Source organism: Pleurodeles waltl, chromosome 2_2 (genome assembly GCF_031143425.1).
Source record: "Pleurodeles waltl isolate 20211129_DDA chromosome 2_2, aPleWal1.hap1.20221129, whole genome shotgun sequence".
Classification (NCBI taxonomy): domain Eukaryota; kingdom Metazoa; phylum Chordata; class Amphibia; order Caudata; family Salamandridae; genus Pleurodeles; species Pleurodeles waltl.
In genome coordinates, this window is record NC_090439.1 from 582,964,973 (window position 1) to 582,979,624 (window position 14,652).

The following is a 14,652-nucleotide window of genomic DNA, read 5'->3' on the forward strand; positions in this document are numbered from 1 at the left end:
CCTCCTTTGGGACAACCACCAAATTTTGATTTTCCCTGACTACTCCCGCGAGGTCCAGACCCGGCGTCGGTCATATGAACAAGTAAAACAAAAATTTAGAGCGATGCAACTTTCCTACATGCTCCTCTTCCCCGCACGCCTAAAAGTTATCCTGGCCGGCAAGGCACACTTTTTTGAGTTGCCTGAGGAGGCGTGGGACTGGCTCACAGAAGAAGGTACTGGGAGCCGAAGAAGGCCCGCTGGCTCATCTGGGGAGGGACCCGGTCACAAGTAGAGGTCGGAAACGTACGAGGTCCAGACGTGGGAGGCAGAGGGGCACCTTTGCTCCGGAGGAGGAAGACACTGAGGGGGTGATTCTAATTCTGGCGGGCGGCGGAGGCCGCCCGCCAGAATTCCGCCCCCATAATACCGCTCCGCGGTCAGAAGACCGCGGAGGGTATTATGAGTTTTTCCCTGGGCTGGCGGGCAGTCTCCAAAAGACCGCCCGCCAGCCCAGGGAAAAACTCCCTTCCCACGAGGATGCCGGCTCGTAATCGAGCCGGCGGAGTGGGAAGGTGCGACGGGTGCAGTAGCACCCGTCGCGTATTTCAGTGTCTGCAAGGCAGACACTGAAATACCTTGCGGGGCCCTCTTACGGGGGCCCCTGCCGTGCCCATGCCATTGGCATGGGCACAGCAGGGGACCCCAGGGGCCCCGCGACCCCCCCTACCGCCATCCTGTTCATGGCGGCTTTCCCGCCATGAACAGGATGGCGGTAGGGGGGGTCAGAATCCCCCATGGCGGCGCAGCAAGCTGCGCCACCATGGGGGATTCTGAGGGCAGCGGTAAACCGGCGGGAGACCGCCGGTTTACCCTTTCTGACCGCGGCCAAAGCGCCGCGGTCAGAATGCCCTGCGGGGCACCGCCGGCCTGTCGGCGGTGCTCCCGCCGACCCTCGCCCTGGCGGTCGAAGACCGCCGGGGTTAGAATCAGCCCCTGAGTCTAAACTGAACTCCCTGGCGGGTGGGGACCGTGGGGACTCCCCGGGAGCTCGGGCCCTGGAGGGGGGTGCGGGAGGGGATCACCTGAGCCAGTCCCCTACACTTGGATAACACGGACTCACACATTAGACTCCGACATACTAGGGGGGACCTACTACACTTGGCACCGACCAGTACAAATCGGAACAGGACCACATACACAATATAGCGCTGCATATTCTAGTACTATCTTAGGTTGGGCTATCGTTAGCCGATTGCCACTGATCCGACGAAAAGGAGGGGTCCATCACTCCACTTAGTGACAGTCCATCTGACTGACACCCCGGTTGGGTACTTGGGCGACAGATGCTTCCTGGGTAGAAGTATGGGGTGGGGGGAGGTTGGGGGGTACAAAGTTTTCACTAGGGTTTAGTAAAGTTGTTTTGATAAGTTTCCTTTGTTGCACCTGCCACAATGATCCTTCTCACTCAGAACGTTTGCCTCTGGGTCCCCGAGCAGGTTCCCGACCTCTCAATACACGAGCACTATGCACACAGTTCCCTCACTGACGCAGATTCTTTCATGGAATGTAAACAGTCTTTTGGCCAAAATTAAGAGGTCCACAGTGTTCAATACCCTGCGCAGGTATGCTCCCTCAATGGTTCTGCTACAAGAGACCCACCTGCTCGGATTCTCAAGGGGCTCTAGAGGGGTGGCCATCCTATTTCACTGCTCGCTACCCATAGTGGTTACCGCCACACAGTCAGACTCACAGGGTAGATTTGTGGCAGTGACCGGTACGCTACACGGATCACCATTTAATCTTGTGTGTGCTTATGACCCCCCCAGCTGGGCTTGACACCTTTTTACTTACGCTCTGCCAGGTATTGACACGCCTCCCCCAGGGAACTACACTAATAGGAGGGGACTTTAACTCCGTCCTGGACCCCAGACTCGACGTATCTGGGCCTATATCCACCACTCAATCCGGGAGGGCGTCGAGCCTGAGCGGGTGGGCTACGGGTCTGGGCCTGTGCGAGGTGTGGAGGACCTGGCACCCCAGATCACGACAATACACACACACCTCAGCTGACCATCAATCGCAAGCCAGGATCGATCTCATGTTTATGCCTGCACTGGATGTCTCTAGGGTCACTGGTGCAGAGATACTACCTCGCAGAGTCTCAGACCATTCTCCAGTACGGATCTGGCTGGGAGGTGTTGACCCGACCCAGCGTCCAACGTGGCGCATGAACGCGTTGCACCTACAAGATAACTAATATACCCTCGAGATTAGGGACCATCTCACCCAATACTTTGACCAGAACTTAGGGTCCGTACAATCCCCGGGCACGATCTGGGCGGCGTGTAAAGCCTCACTCAGAGGTTACGCTAAACATCTTGTGTGCTCCCGGGAGCGTGCCCGTGACTCACGGGTGGCAGAACTTGAGGCCAGGGCGTTACACCTTGAGCGACTAGACACCACCGCTGCATCAGCATCCATTCTGAGACGTCTTACCATGGTTAGAGAGGAGATAAGACAGTTGGTACTAGAATCCGCGAAGCATACCTGGAGAGAGTCAGCAGCTCGCGTGTACGGTTGGGGAGACAAGAACGGTAAACTCCTGCACTGGCTGGCCTCGCGTCCACTAGCTGACAGAATTATTCCCGAAATCGCGGACGAGACGGGCTCAATTGTGAGGACACCAAGTGAAATCGCTAAGAGTTTTGCCTCTTACTATGCACAGTTATACGCAGAACGCCCCCGTCCCCCAGCTGAAAGGGAGTCTCCCCTCCTGGACGACATTGTTCTTCGTAAGATTTCACAAGCGACCAGGGAGAACCTAGATGAAACCATAATGCTAGCCGAAATCACAGCGGCAATATCCAGCCTGTCATCGGGCAAAACACCCGGCCCAGACGGCTTCCCATCGGAACTTTACAACAGATGCTGGGATATTCTGAGCCCCCACCTGCTCAATATGTATGACGAAGCCGAGAAGAAGGGCTGTTTCCCTTCCGGGATTGACCAAGCCACAATAGTGTTGATCCCGAAGACCCAACCACTGTCACGTAACCTCTCGGCGTACAGACCCATCTCCCTCTTGAACACCGAGATTAAAGTGCTATCGACCTTACTCGCCACCAGGCTGAAAGATGCGCTCCCCTCACTGGTACACCCAGACCAGTGTGGATTCATGCCATCAAGTAGTACCAGACACTGCATTAGACGATTGAACGTCACTCTGGCACACCGCAACACCCTGACTCGGTCCCCTTTGGCCCTTCTCCTACTCGATTTTGAAAAAGCCTTCGACACTGTGGACTGGTCCTACTTGGAACACGTCCTAAGAAATAACGGAATTGGACCTAAATTCCGCGGTCTCGTAAGGCTACTTTACTCTAATCCAACTGCACGTATTCAAGTAAACAGGGTAGCCTCTGAACCATTTCCCAGCCGTCGTGGAACTCGGCAGGGATGTCCACTGTCCCTGTTGATATTTGCGCTCGCGATTGAACCACTGGCAAGGTTGTTGAGGGAGGACCCCCTGTTGGAGGGCTGGTCGTGGCCCGCGGGTCCAGAGGACCGGGTGGAATTGTACGCAGACGACGTCCTCATTTACCTCTCTAACCCAGCCGTGATCGGCCTGCGAATCCTACAACTTCTAGACCTTTTCTCACAGGCCTCTGGTCCGACTTTAAATCCAGGCAAATCTCTGTTGGTCCCCTTACATCCCTTTAGAGACTGCGTTGATTGGCAACAAAATATCCCGATCCGCCGCAATAGCTTTAAGTACCTGGGTGTGCACATAGCCTTGCTACCTGAACTAACATGGGAATTAAACATCACCCCACTCATTAGGAAAGCTAGAAAGGATCTCCAGCGCTGGCGGAGTCTGCCCCTCAATCTATTGGGCAGAATACGACTATATAAAATGATGATACTCTCCAGGTTCGTATACCAACTACAGAACTTCCCACACCCAGTCCCCCGAAAGTGGTTCAAAGAAGTGGAAACGGCAGCGTGCCAATTCTTGTGGCACGGTTCCCGCCCCAAACTATCCCTTATTACATGGCAAAGAGATATCCACGACAGGGGGCTGGGAATGTCTAACATTTACTTCTATTACCTAGCTACGCACCTGCTGGTGGTTAACGACTGGCTGAGTGGAGGCTGGACAGACCCAGCGTACAGACTGGAACTCCAAACAATAGGCTACAACGGGATCTTTAACACGCTATACGGGGGCCCGGTCTCACGGGATACTCCAGAGGTGACTAGGGTGATTCTTACAGGGTGGCGAGCGGCTCAGAGGGTGTCGGGCTGGTGGAACCGTCTCACCCAGCAGAGCCCCCTCTGGCAGGGAAAGTGGCTGGCGGAAGTCTCCGCTTTGGAAAGTTTCCAGAAATGGGACAACATCGGGATATCCACCCTCGGGGACGTCTGGGGAGGGTCACACATGCGATCCTTTGAGGAGCTCCAGGGAATATACTCATTAACCAACACCCAATTCCACAAATATTTACAACTCAGGCACGCTCTGCTGGTACACGTGCGACCAGGGGATAACATTCCAGAATACAGCCCATTAGAGGCGAGGGTCCTGATGGGAAACCTGGGTAAAGGGGGAATCTCCCAGATATACTGCTCTATCCTCACTAATATCTCCCCCTGCCTCGAGGGGCTCCGTCAAAAGTGGGCGGGTGGAAAGTGCCCCATAGACGAGATAGATTGGAGGGACGCATTAATGGCCCCTCAGTCAATGACCATAACCTCCCGATTTCAAATGCTACAAACCCTCTACCTGCACGCAGCATACCTTAGCCCCAAAAGACTCTTTCAGGCAGGCCTCTGGCCCACAGCCAACTGCCCCCGATGCTCAAACCCAGAGGCCGACTTCTTCCATATGGTCTGGGCCTGCCCAGCTATAGAGATATACTGGAAGGCGATCATAGGTGAAGTCTCAGAGGTCCTACAATCAGCAGTGGAAGTGTCTCCCGTACCGCTTTTACTGGGGGCCATGGGGGAGACAGGGCTGAATAGGGCGAGTCGAACCTTTTTGGGAGTGGCATGCCTGGTGGCAAAGAGAGACATCATGGCAGATTGGAAAGCCGAAACAACACCGGACCTCGCCAAATGGAGGCGAGGTGTAGACTGGTGTGCACAATGCGAAAAACCCATATATGAAGCGAGGGGGTGCCCAAACAAGTACAATAGAGTGTGGGGGAAATGGGGGAATGTGTTAGACACCTAACCTGTCTGTGACATTTGGACTGACTGTAGGACACTTTCTTCGAATGGGAGCTCATGGGGGAGGGTAGCATTAGCCAAAGATCTAACTCCCCAGCCTTGAGGGAACCGTGTCTAGGCTACACGAACATAATATTTTCGTTCACTGCAACATTGAGAGCTACTGATTTAGAACTAAATGAACACAAGTACTTAGTATCTGCAGAACCCACAGGGGCCAGTAAAACGAACGAAGTAATCTGGTTAATGGTGCCACGCTATTTATATTTGTATTTGTATTTTATTTTTTTGTTCATCTTAAAATCAATAAAAGTTCTTTATAAAAAAAAAATATATAATCAACAAAATGTCACATTTCTCTAACCAGAAAATCAATGATACCAAAAACTGTGGGGAAGACCATTTATGGACAACATGCACAGTTGGAATTTTAACTGCAACAAAAATAGCAAGACTGCCACATGCCCTTCCTGAAAAGGAAGCAAGAGCAGGTTGAAACAAAGATGTGAAACCGTCTATATAAAAGGAATCTAACATCTATGTTTCTTGAACACATCAAAAGACGCAACCAACTTTTGCCTGTCTGAATTCTTTAACTTGGGACGGACGCCTGCTATATTCCAAGTTTCCAAGTTGCTACTGTCACCCCCTCTGGTTGGGATTTAGAATCTCTAATTACCTCAGCCTCCAGATCTACACTCCCTATTCCATGAGGGGATAGAGCTGAGCCCCACTTACCATGGAGGCCCGATGTTTGTAATGGGTCACATTAGTCCCGAGAAAAAGAGGGGGGGACTATTCCCAAGGTTTATAATTCCCCCTTGATTTGAGTGATCCGTGTAATGGGGCCTCAATATAAGAGAACTCAGACTATTACTAGCCCCTAAGGTGACTCTACCATCCACTGCCCCCAACATATGGTCAGACTCCCTTAGTGAAAGGGGGCCTGGCCCACTAACACCCCCCATTTTTAAATACCCACCATTAAGGGGACCATCCATATCATTCTTGTTGCTGTTTGGGCACCTAGGGGATGTCAGTCAAGCTCATCGAGAATGTTGAAACGGTTAGACACCGTGACATTATATGGCTCCGCTGTCTGTGGGACACTGGTATCTGAAAAACAAGGATGTGCGGGGAGTTGAACTGATGGAATAGACTGCTCGGTCCCACCAAGGCTGTGTGGCAGTTTATGAAAATGCCCTAAAGGAAAAAGGTAGATATTAGTATGACCTTCACATAAATTCTTAGCGGCAGCCAGCAACTTTTGGACCAGCCCGGGGTCTTTAAAATTCACAATGTGTCAGTTCCACCACAGTGTTAACAGGTCATTACCGAATGGAGGGAGATATGTACGAGGAATTCTCCCATGATCTTCATTGGCTGACTCTCTATGTTTATTGCACACTAATGGCCTGATTTTCAAACTGTTCTTCGTAGTACGTTTGTAATACACGTACTACAAAATGTAAGTTTTGCCTATTATATGTGAGAAGCTCTCCACTGCGACTGCACAGTCTCTGCACATGTGAGTATAGATTTTAGAAGTAAATGTGAAAGGGACACAGGGGAGTTGGAGAGAAAAGGGGCAGACACTACTAAAAGGGATGGGATTAGGGAGAAGTAAGAGGAGTGTTAGGGAAGGCTAGAGAGGTGTTTAGGAAGGAACACCACCCACCCACACAAGAGAAAGGCAACTGCACTACTCTGGGGGTGGAGACATGCAACATATACTTTTGTGATAAGTTTACCCTTGGAGTTTGTTAATACTCTAAGTAGTAGACTTACTGCAAAGTGCAAACTTACTCAAAAGTGTAATGTAGCGTTGTGAATCAGCTTAAGCTTTCTAGGTCTTCCTGCCGATTACACTGTGTCTCTGGAATGGATGCTGTAAATGAAGGAACTCCTTCTTCCATGGCAGAGGCAAACAATGGCCAAGAGGTGCAAGAACAAGCATGTTCAGGCAATCAGCTGTTGGGCTATTCCTGAGAACTGCTTCCTACAGTGTAGGGCAGCAAGGACAGATGAAGCCTTGGCTTGGTTTTTATAGTGAGGGATCCTAAGCACTGATGTGGAGCTGATATATATGTCATTCTTGTCTTGCGTGTTATTCTACGTGCTAATCTCTTCTGTGCTATTATGTGTTAATGTTATAGTTATCATATTTATTTTATAGATAGATTATAATAAGAAAGCTCCTCTTTCCTCTACAGAGATGCAAATACAAGATACAAAGCACGCCAATCACAGGTATATAAGACAGGTTAGATTTTTATATGGGATAAAGTATCCACTGCCATACATTATAAGTAAATTGCAAGACAACAAGGTGCTCCGTGACCATATAGAGGAACGAGGCCGAAGGCTGGGTTAGCAAAGTCCTCATCATGTATGGCAGGTTGTACTTTATTCCTTAAAATACATGGCCACACCATCCCCTTCAGAGGAGTGGTGGCACAATGGTTAGAGCGGCAGACCCTGATACAGTGATCTGGCCCAGGACCACGGTTCAATTCCCACCTCGGTGGGTCTTGGGCTCAATTCCCTTGGACCAGATAATTCTCGCCTCTGTGCCTCATCTAATTAATGGGTCCAACTCTGTGCAATAGCTTGCTTAATCTCCACAACGGCCATCACAGTGCTTGGATGCCTGGCTTCACCCTTGGGCTGTACAGGAGTGGGTGCCTCACAGGGAAAAGCCAGGAGGGGGTCCACAGTGGTATGCGTACAGTGCCTTGAGACCCTAACGGATGAGTAGTGTGCTATACAAGTGCAAAGTTTACAGTTTTTACCTTTCCCACAAACCACTTAAAGACTTGGGGCCAGATGTAGCAAAGGTTTTTACCCATTCTGTGTCTATGGGAAAAAGTGTTCGTACATATGGCCCTTGGTGCGTAGGTCTCTCATATAAAAATAGAGAGCATGTGTGCAAGCATGAAGAATACCATTAAAATCTCTAGTACACAATTAAACAAATCAAAAAAAGCTGTTAGATATTTGTTGCAAAAATATATTAGAAGCAGTTTAATATTAGTTAGATTTTGTTTTTAAATGGCACAGTGGAAACTTGCAGAAAGATTGTAACTTTACTATAATTACCACAGGAGTGCTAGAAAAAAGGAGCAGAAGGAAGAAAATCAACATTTTGTTTTTTTGTTCTGTAAACAGCTGCTTTAATTATGCTCTGTGCTCTGACCTGCCTTTGCCCTGGCTGCTGGCAGCAAGAATTGTGATGTCAGAACTCAACTGTAATAAGTTATTCCAGTTGAGCAGCTATTTCACTGGGTGCACCACAAGTCATCCATTATAAAGACATTAGAGCTGTTTTTTGTTGGAAATGACCCTTTTTGTAGGGTTATGCACAAACATTTTGCCTTCTTCCTTCTATTTGTTCTGATTTGTTTTTGCTGGTTTAATGTCTCTGCGCACTTTACCACTGCTGATCAGTACTAAAGTGCAAGTGCTTCCTATGTAAATTGTGTTTGTGATTGCTTTATCCATGATTGGCATGTTTGATTTACTGGTAAGTCCCTAGTAAAGTACACAAAGGGTGCCCAGGGCCTGTAAATCAAATGGTACTAGTCGGCCTGCAGCACTGGTTGTCCCACCCACATTAGTAGCCCTGTAAACATGGTTCAGACCTGCCACTGCAAAGGACAAGCCCAAACCTTACATTTTACTACATGTAAAGCACCCCTAGGGTAGGCCCTAGGTAACCCCATGGGCAGGGTGCAGTGTATGTTAAAGGTGGGACATGTACTGATGTGTTTTACATGTCCTAACAGTTAAATACTGCCAAATTCGGTTTTCATTGTCGCAAGGCCTATCTCTCTCATAGGTTAACAATGGGGGCTGCCTTTAAATATCCTTAAAGGGTAGATTCTCTTTGAGAGCAGATAGAAATATACATCTTTTAGTGAATTTGGTTCTTATATTGTTAGTTTGAAAATACCACTTTTAGAAAGTTGGCATTTTCTTGCTTAAACCATTCTGTGCCTCTGCCTGCTTGTGTATTCCACATCTGGATCAGACTGACAGTTGGCCTGTTGTGAATTCCCTCTAGGCAGTGACTCAAAAGGAGCTGGGCTATAGCCTGCATATCCTGATGGGTCATCTGGGCTAGAATGGAGGGAGGAGTGGTCACTTACACCTGAAAGGGCTCTGCCTGCCCTCACACAATGCAGTCTTTAAGCCCTTGGTGTGTGTCTGGGGCCTGACCTGGACAAGGAAGGATCTTCTGAACAACAGAGACTTTCCTTTGAAGTATGCCTACTTCAAAGGCAGAAAGGGATATAAGGAGTGGACCCCAAACCCCAAACTTATAAAATCTTTCTAGATCAAGAGGAGCCTCTGCCAAGGAGAAGAGCTGAAGAGCTGGAGGAGGAGTACTGCCCCCTTTGCTGTGTGTGCTTTGCTGGGCTGGCCTGCAGGTGCTGCTTCTTCCTTAAAAGAGAGCAAAGGGTGATACTGTGTATCCTACTTGAGAAAGTTCTCAAAGGGCTTGGAGTAGAGCTTGCCTCCTGTTGAAAGTCTCAGGGATACCAAAGACTTCAGTTTCATCTGCCTACTGCACTGGGAACTGTGTGTTTTGTGCTGTTCAAGAAAACAAATCACTGCAATGCTGCCAACGAAGCTGCTGGCCTGCACAGTGACCTGCCGGCGCCTCACGGATTTGCACCGCCCCGCTTCATACTGCAACCCTAGTCTCACGATGCTGCCATTGAGCCGCTGCTTGCACCGTGACCTGTGGGCCCGCATTCCGGCATCACCTTGCTCACACCGCAGTCTGGGCATCCCTGACGATGATGCCCCTGCTGACATCGGTGCCACTGCCTGCACCGTGGCCTGTTGACACTGCTTGTGAGGTACACAAAGTGCTGTCCCGTCCCGCACCGCTGCCCCGGTCCACCGACACCAGCAACATCGACTCCAGTGTCGTCACCAGGCATCCCTGTCTGCACCTCGAGCTGTGGATGCCGCACGGAGCCCATCCCATGCCGCATTGCCCCATTCCATGCCACACCGCCAACTCAGGCCTACCGATGACAGCGCTTCAGCAACGACAACAACGCTGCCTGCACCGTGACCTGGTGACACCACACGTCGCACCACCCCACTTCACACTGCAGCCCTGGTCTCACCAACGCCTCCGGATGCTGTCACCGAGCTGCTGCCTGCACCGTGACCTGGGGGACTGCACGTCATATCATCCCACTTTGCACCGCAGCCCTGACGCCATCCATGCCAGCGACGCCTGACTTCATTAGCCCAGAGTTTGATCTGCCACGCGTGTGACTTCAAGGGCCTGACAACCCCCGCACCAACTTCCAGAACCGACACCGCAGCACTGCTGTCTGGATCTCATTGCGAGGTTCACGACGCCCTGCAATTCCAAAGGTACTGTTTGCCGGTTTTCCTGACACCATAGCTGGTCCACAATGCCGCGGCCTGGCCTGAACTGTCTTTTTAAGTAATTCTTGCAAAATTCATATCTTATTTACTGTATGTTGGATTTTTATTGTATGTGGTCTTGTTTTATATAGATAACTATTGGCTATATCTTTTTGTAGTATTTTCACTTACTACTGTGTGTTATGTGCAAATTCTTTACACATTGCTTCTGATATAAGCCTGACTGCTTGTGCCAAGCTACGAAGGTGGTGAGAAGGGGTTGTCTGAGCGGGTATCTCCTTTATCCTTACTAAAGTGAGGGTCCCTAATTGGACAGGGCGCAAACCCACTGTCAACTAGAGACCCAGTTTCTAACAGTTTTTTTTACACAGGGATTGCAGAATGCCAAATATTATAAAACTATACAAACTGTTTACTAAATAAGTAAATGGCGGTTTCTGATAGAGTACACAAGAAGCTTACATGGGACATACTAAACACAAAACAATCAGGAAGGAATTTCATCATAGGTTGTTTAGCAAGTACATAAGAGTACTTTGACTGGGAAGGGAGGAACAGGTAAGGTTGGGTGGAGTGTCACTTGGATAGAGGAAGATACTGTATAATGAAATGAACCTTGAGTTCCTTGATGAACTATTGTATAGCTGGAGAGGGTTTAGATTCCGAGGAAGATGGTTACGCATACATTTTAGACTGCTCCATTTACAATTTGAAACTTATTATGGACAATGCAGTGCTCCATGTGGTGCAGAGGCAGAAGAGGTGATTTGTTCGCCAGTGAAACCAACCTCCAATTTCCCATTTGAACTTCATGTGGTCATTTGATGGGAAGATGGACTTCTTTGCATTAATGATACAATAGCCTCAGACAAATGTTCAGGAAAACGTTGTTTTCAGCTATATCTCTTGTCCACTTCACATTACATCATGGAACAGGGCTGTTTAAAAGTTAATAAGAGACCACCATATACAGTATTCCCCAGGTTTAACAATTCACCAGTTTTCCCTTTTGCAATCCATGGTGGGGTCTCATAGTTTGGGGCAATAGAGTTCTGGAAGCCGGGATTATAAACAGGTTTCTCATTCTCCACGGCTGCCCACTCTGACTCACCACCTCTCCAACTGCAGCTCTCTGGAGGCAGTGTAAGAGTATGAGATTGCACTTTCTTTTCATCTGTGAGGAGGGGAACAGCTGAATAAAAGACAGCCTCCAGAGAGGGAAACATGGAAACCAGGGAGAAAAATACTGCTACCATTGATGTGTGACAGTACTGGTATATTGAATGTAGGTAGATATGATTCAAAGCCTCAATAAAAAATCAGAGCGCTTGCTCCTTCTTCCTCATGGGTTCTTTGAAGGAAATATCAGAATCAAGTGACTTCGGAAAGAGGGGTAAAGACGTAAATCAGCACATCAGTGCACTTTGTGTACTAAGAGCGGAGGTAAGGTTACACTTCAGATAAATATCAAACATTCGGATTTGTATGGTGTTGAGCAAGCCTCGTCATCACTGATTGATTACTCATATGCAGGGCCACTGGAAATATGTGATTGTGTGGCCGTAGCGATTTTTGCATAATTACATTTTTGACACATTTGCCACATAATCCACCATCTACCACATAATCTGCAAATTGTACAAAAAAAGTGTTTCTAGCTCAAATACTTCAAAAATTATTAAAAATGCAGCAACACGTGTTGCAGTGAAGTGAAAGGCACTTTGTGAAGGTCGACTGGTCACCTTTCTGTTTCTGATTGCTTATACGGGTGTTAAACTGATGCTAATGAGGAACAACCACTGCCCAGACAGTGTTATCAAGTTTGAATTTGATGAAATAATGAAGAAATACTATCACAAAATGTGCTGCATTGTGCCGCAAAAAATTGACTTTTCTTGCAGCATAATTTGCTCAACCCTGAAACATAATTTGCCCCCCTCCTGCCGCATAATTCCTGTGACCCTGCTTGGCCTATAAGAGTCCAAAAGACAAGTTTTATATACAGGACACTTCCACTGATTTGCAGCGCACCCTAAAGAACAATCCTCTACCACATTATATGGAAGTCTCCCTGAAAAATGCATAGTGAAATGCGTTAACACAGAGATGACACCAAGCTTCCCTTGAAAAATTATAATAGTGAACAATATCCTCTATTTCAATATAAATTTGGTCTCAACCGATTCCCCTACTTTAATATCAATCTGACAAATACAAAATTCTTATTTATCACCTGTAACAAGAGACAAGCTAAAGCCCATCACAAGCTCAGCAACCTGAACCATTAACCTGGAAGGCTACACTCAGAAAGAACCAAATTCCAAAGCTTCATCATCTACAAACACAGCTAAAATATCCAGGTCGTAATGAATACCCAGACAGCATGATGTTAGCTATCTCTCCTGTTCAAAATATATCCCCACCTATCTGAAACAGACTTGAAAATGAGTCACTTACCTCCATCTCTCCTACGTGAAGGTTGGCAATGTCCAGTGCTTAATTTGTAAATGAAAATGTGCCAAAGCTCTCCTCTTAAACACGCGGCTGCCGCAATTAAATGTGTGAACACGGAAAACTCAGGCAGCGTAATCCTGAAGCCACCTCAGGCCTCTTCAATACATACAAAGCCACTCTCTGCACCTTCAGCTCACTCTTGCAGCTTTCTCCCATTGTGATGCATTTTCGTTTTTCTCTTCCTCCGTCCAGTGCTTAATTTGTAAATAAAAAGGTGCCGGTGCTCAAAGCCCTCCTCTTAAACACGCGGCTGCTGCAATTAAATGTGAGAACACCGATTACTAAAGCAGCGTAATCCTGAAGCCATCATGGGCCTCTTCAATCCATTTAAAGCCGCTCCCTGCCCCTTCTGCTCACTCTTGAAGCTTTCTACTTTCTCCCTTTGTCACACTTTTTCGTTTTTCCCTTCATCCGTCTTTCCATATGCCTCTTTTGCTCGCAGCAAATGCTTGAGGCTGAAGAATAAGCCCCGGCCCTCAAAAATAAGTGGCGGTGCTCAGCACCGGAAACAACAAGCACAAATTAAGCACTGGCAATGTCATATGTTCACGTGTCTCCACACAAAGCATGTAATGCACGTCGCAGACTCACAGGCCCTCTTTATAAAAAAAAAATTAACGTAATGAGACCACATTTCCTGTCCTAAAAGGACCTCACTAGCCACGTCAGCATGCCTGCATCAGTGCATGCTGCCACATGTAAAAGATGTAAGAACTATGCGGATAAGATAAAAAACACCAGACTCAAAGAAAAGAAGTGCAGAAAAGAAAATATGAGAAAACCATCCTTTTCAAACAGCATCCAGATCTGGCACTTGTGGTGCGCCTAGGGTGACCAGAATTTTAAAGCCAAAACCCGGGACATTTCACAAAAATAGAAGAAGGACTACAATTTTACTTCAACAAAGCACACAAAATGACAGTGCTCATCAGCAGAGGGTTAGCGAAGAGGCACTAAGAACATTAAAAATACAATTTTTAAAGCCAGTATAAGGCCTGCTAATTAAATTGCTTTCTCATAACACCTGATAACTATTTCTACTTTGTAAAACAAAAACAAAAATTACCTCCCACCGCTTTCAGGCGACTGTCTCTAAAAACCAGGAAATGAGTTACATTTTCCGAAATTTGTTGGGGCAGTTGCTGAAAAACCGGGACCGTCCCAGCAAATCCGGGACGCCTGGTCACTCTAGGTGCACCCCTTTAAGCCCTTACAGCAGTGCAGACTCAGGGTACATCTGTTTTCCACAGAGCTGTTTCATCGGGCACTCACAACTACTCACCCATGCGATCCCTCCCTCAATTGTGGAGCTCTCTCTTTTTTTGGGCACCACTGCCCTGTGCATACCAAGGAGATCTACATGCTGCAACAATTTTTTCTGCGTTGGTGGCAGATGGGGTCAGTAGGTCCAAAAAGGATCCTAGGTCTCAGTAGCACCTATGGCTCCACCCCTTCCTTTTTTATGAACAGTAGGGAGAAGGAAGTAAGACAAACGAATAGCTCATGGTTACTACT

General features: G+C 47.9%; 1 protein-coding gene across 1 annotated transcript in view; it reads right to left on the reverse strand.

Annotated features, from left to right (window-relative positions):
• Positions 1-14,652, reverse strand: part of CCDC178 (coiled-coil domain containing 178) — a 1,079,202-nt gene that overhangs the window by 973,890 nt on the left and 90,660 nt on the right. The window lies entirely within an intron of this gene.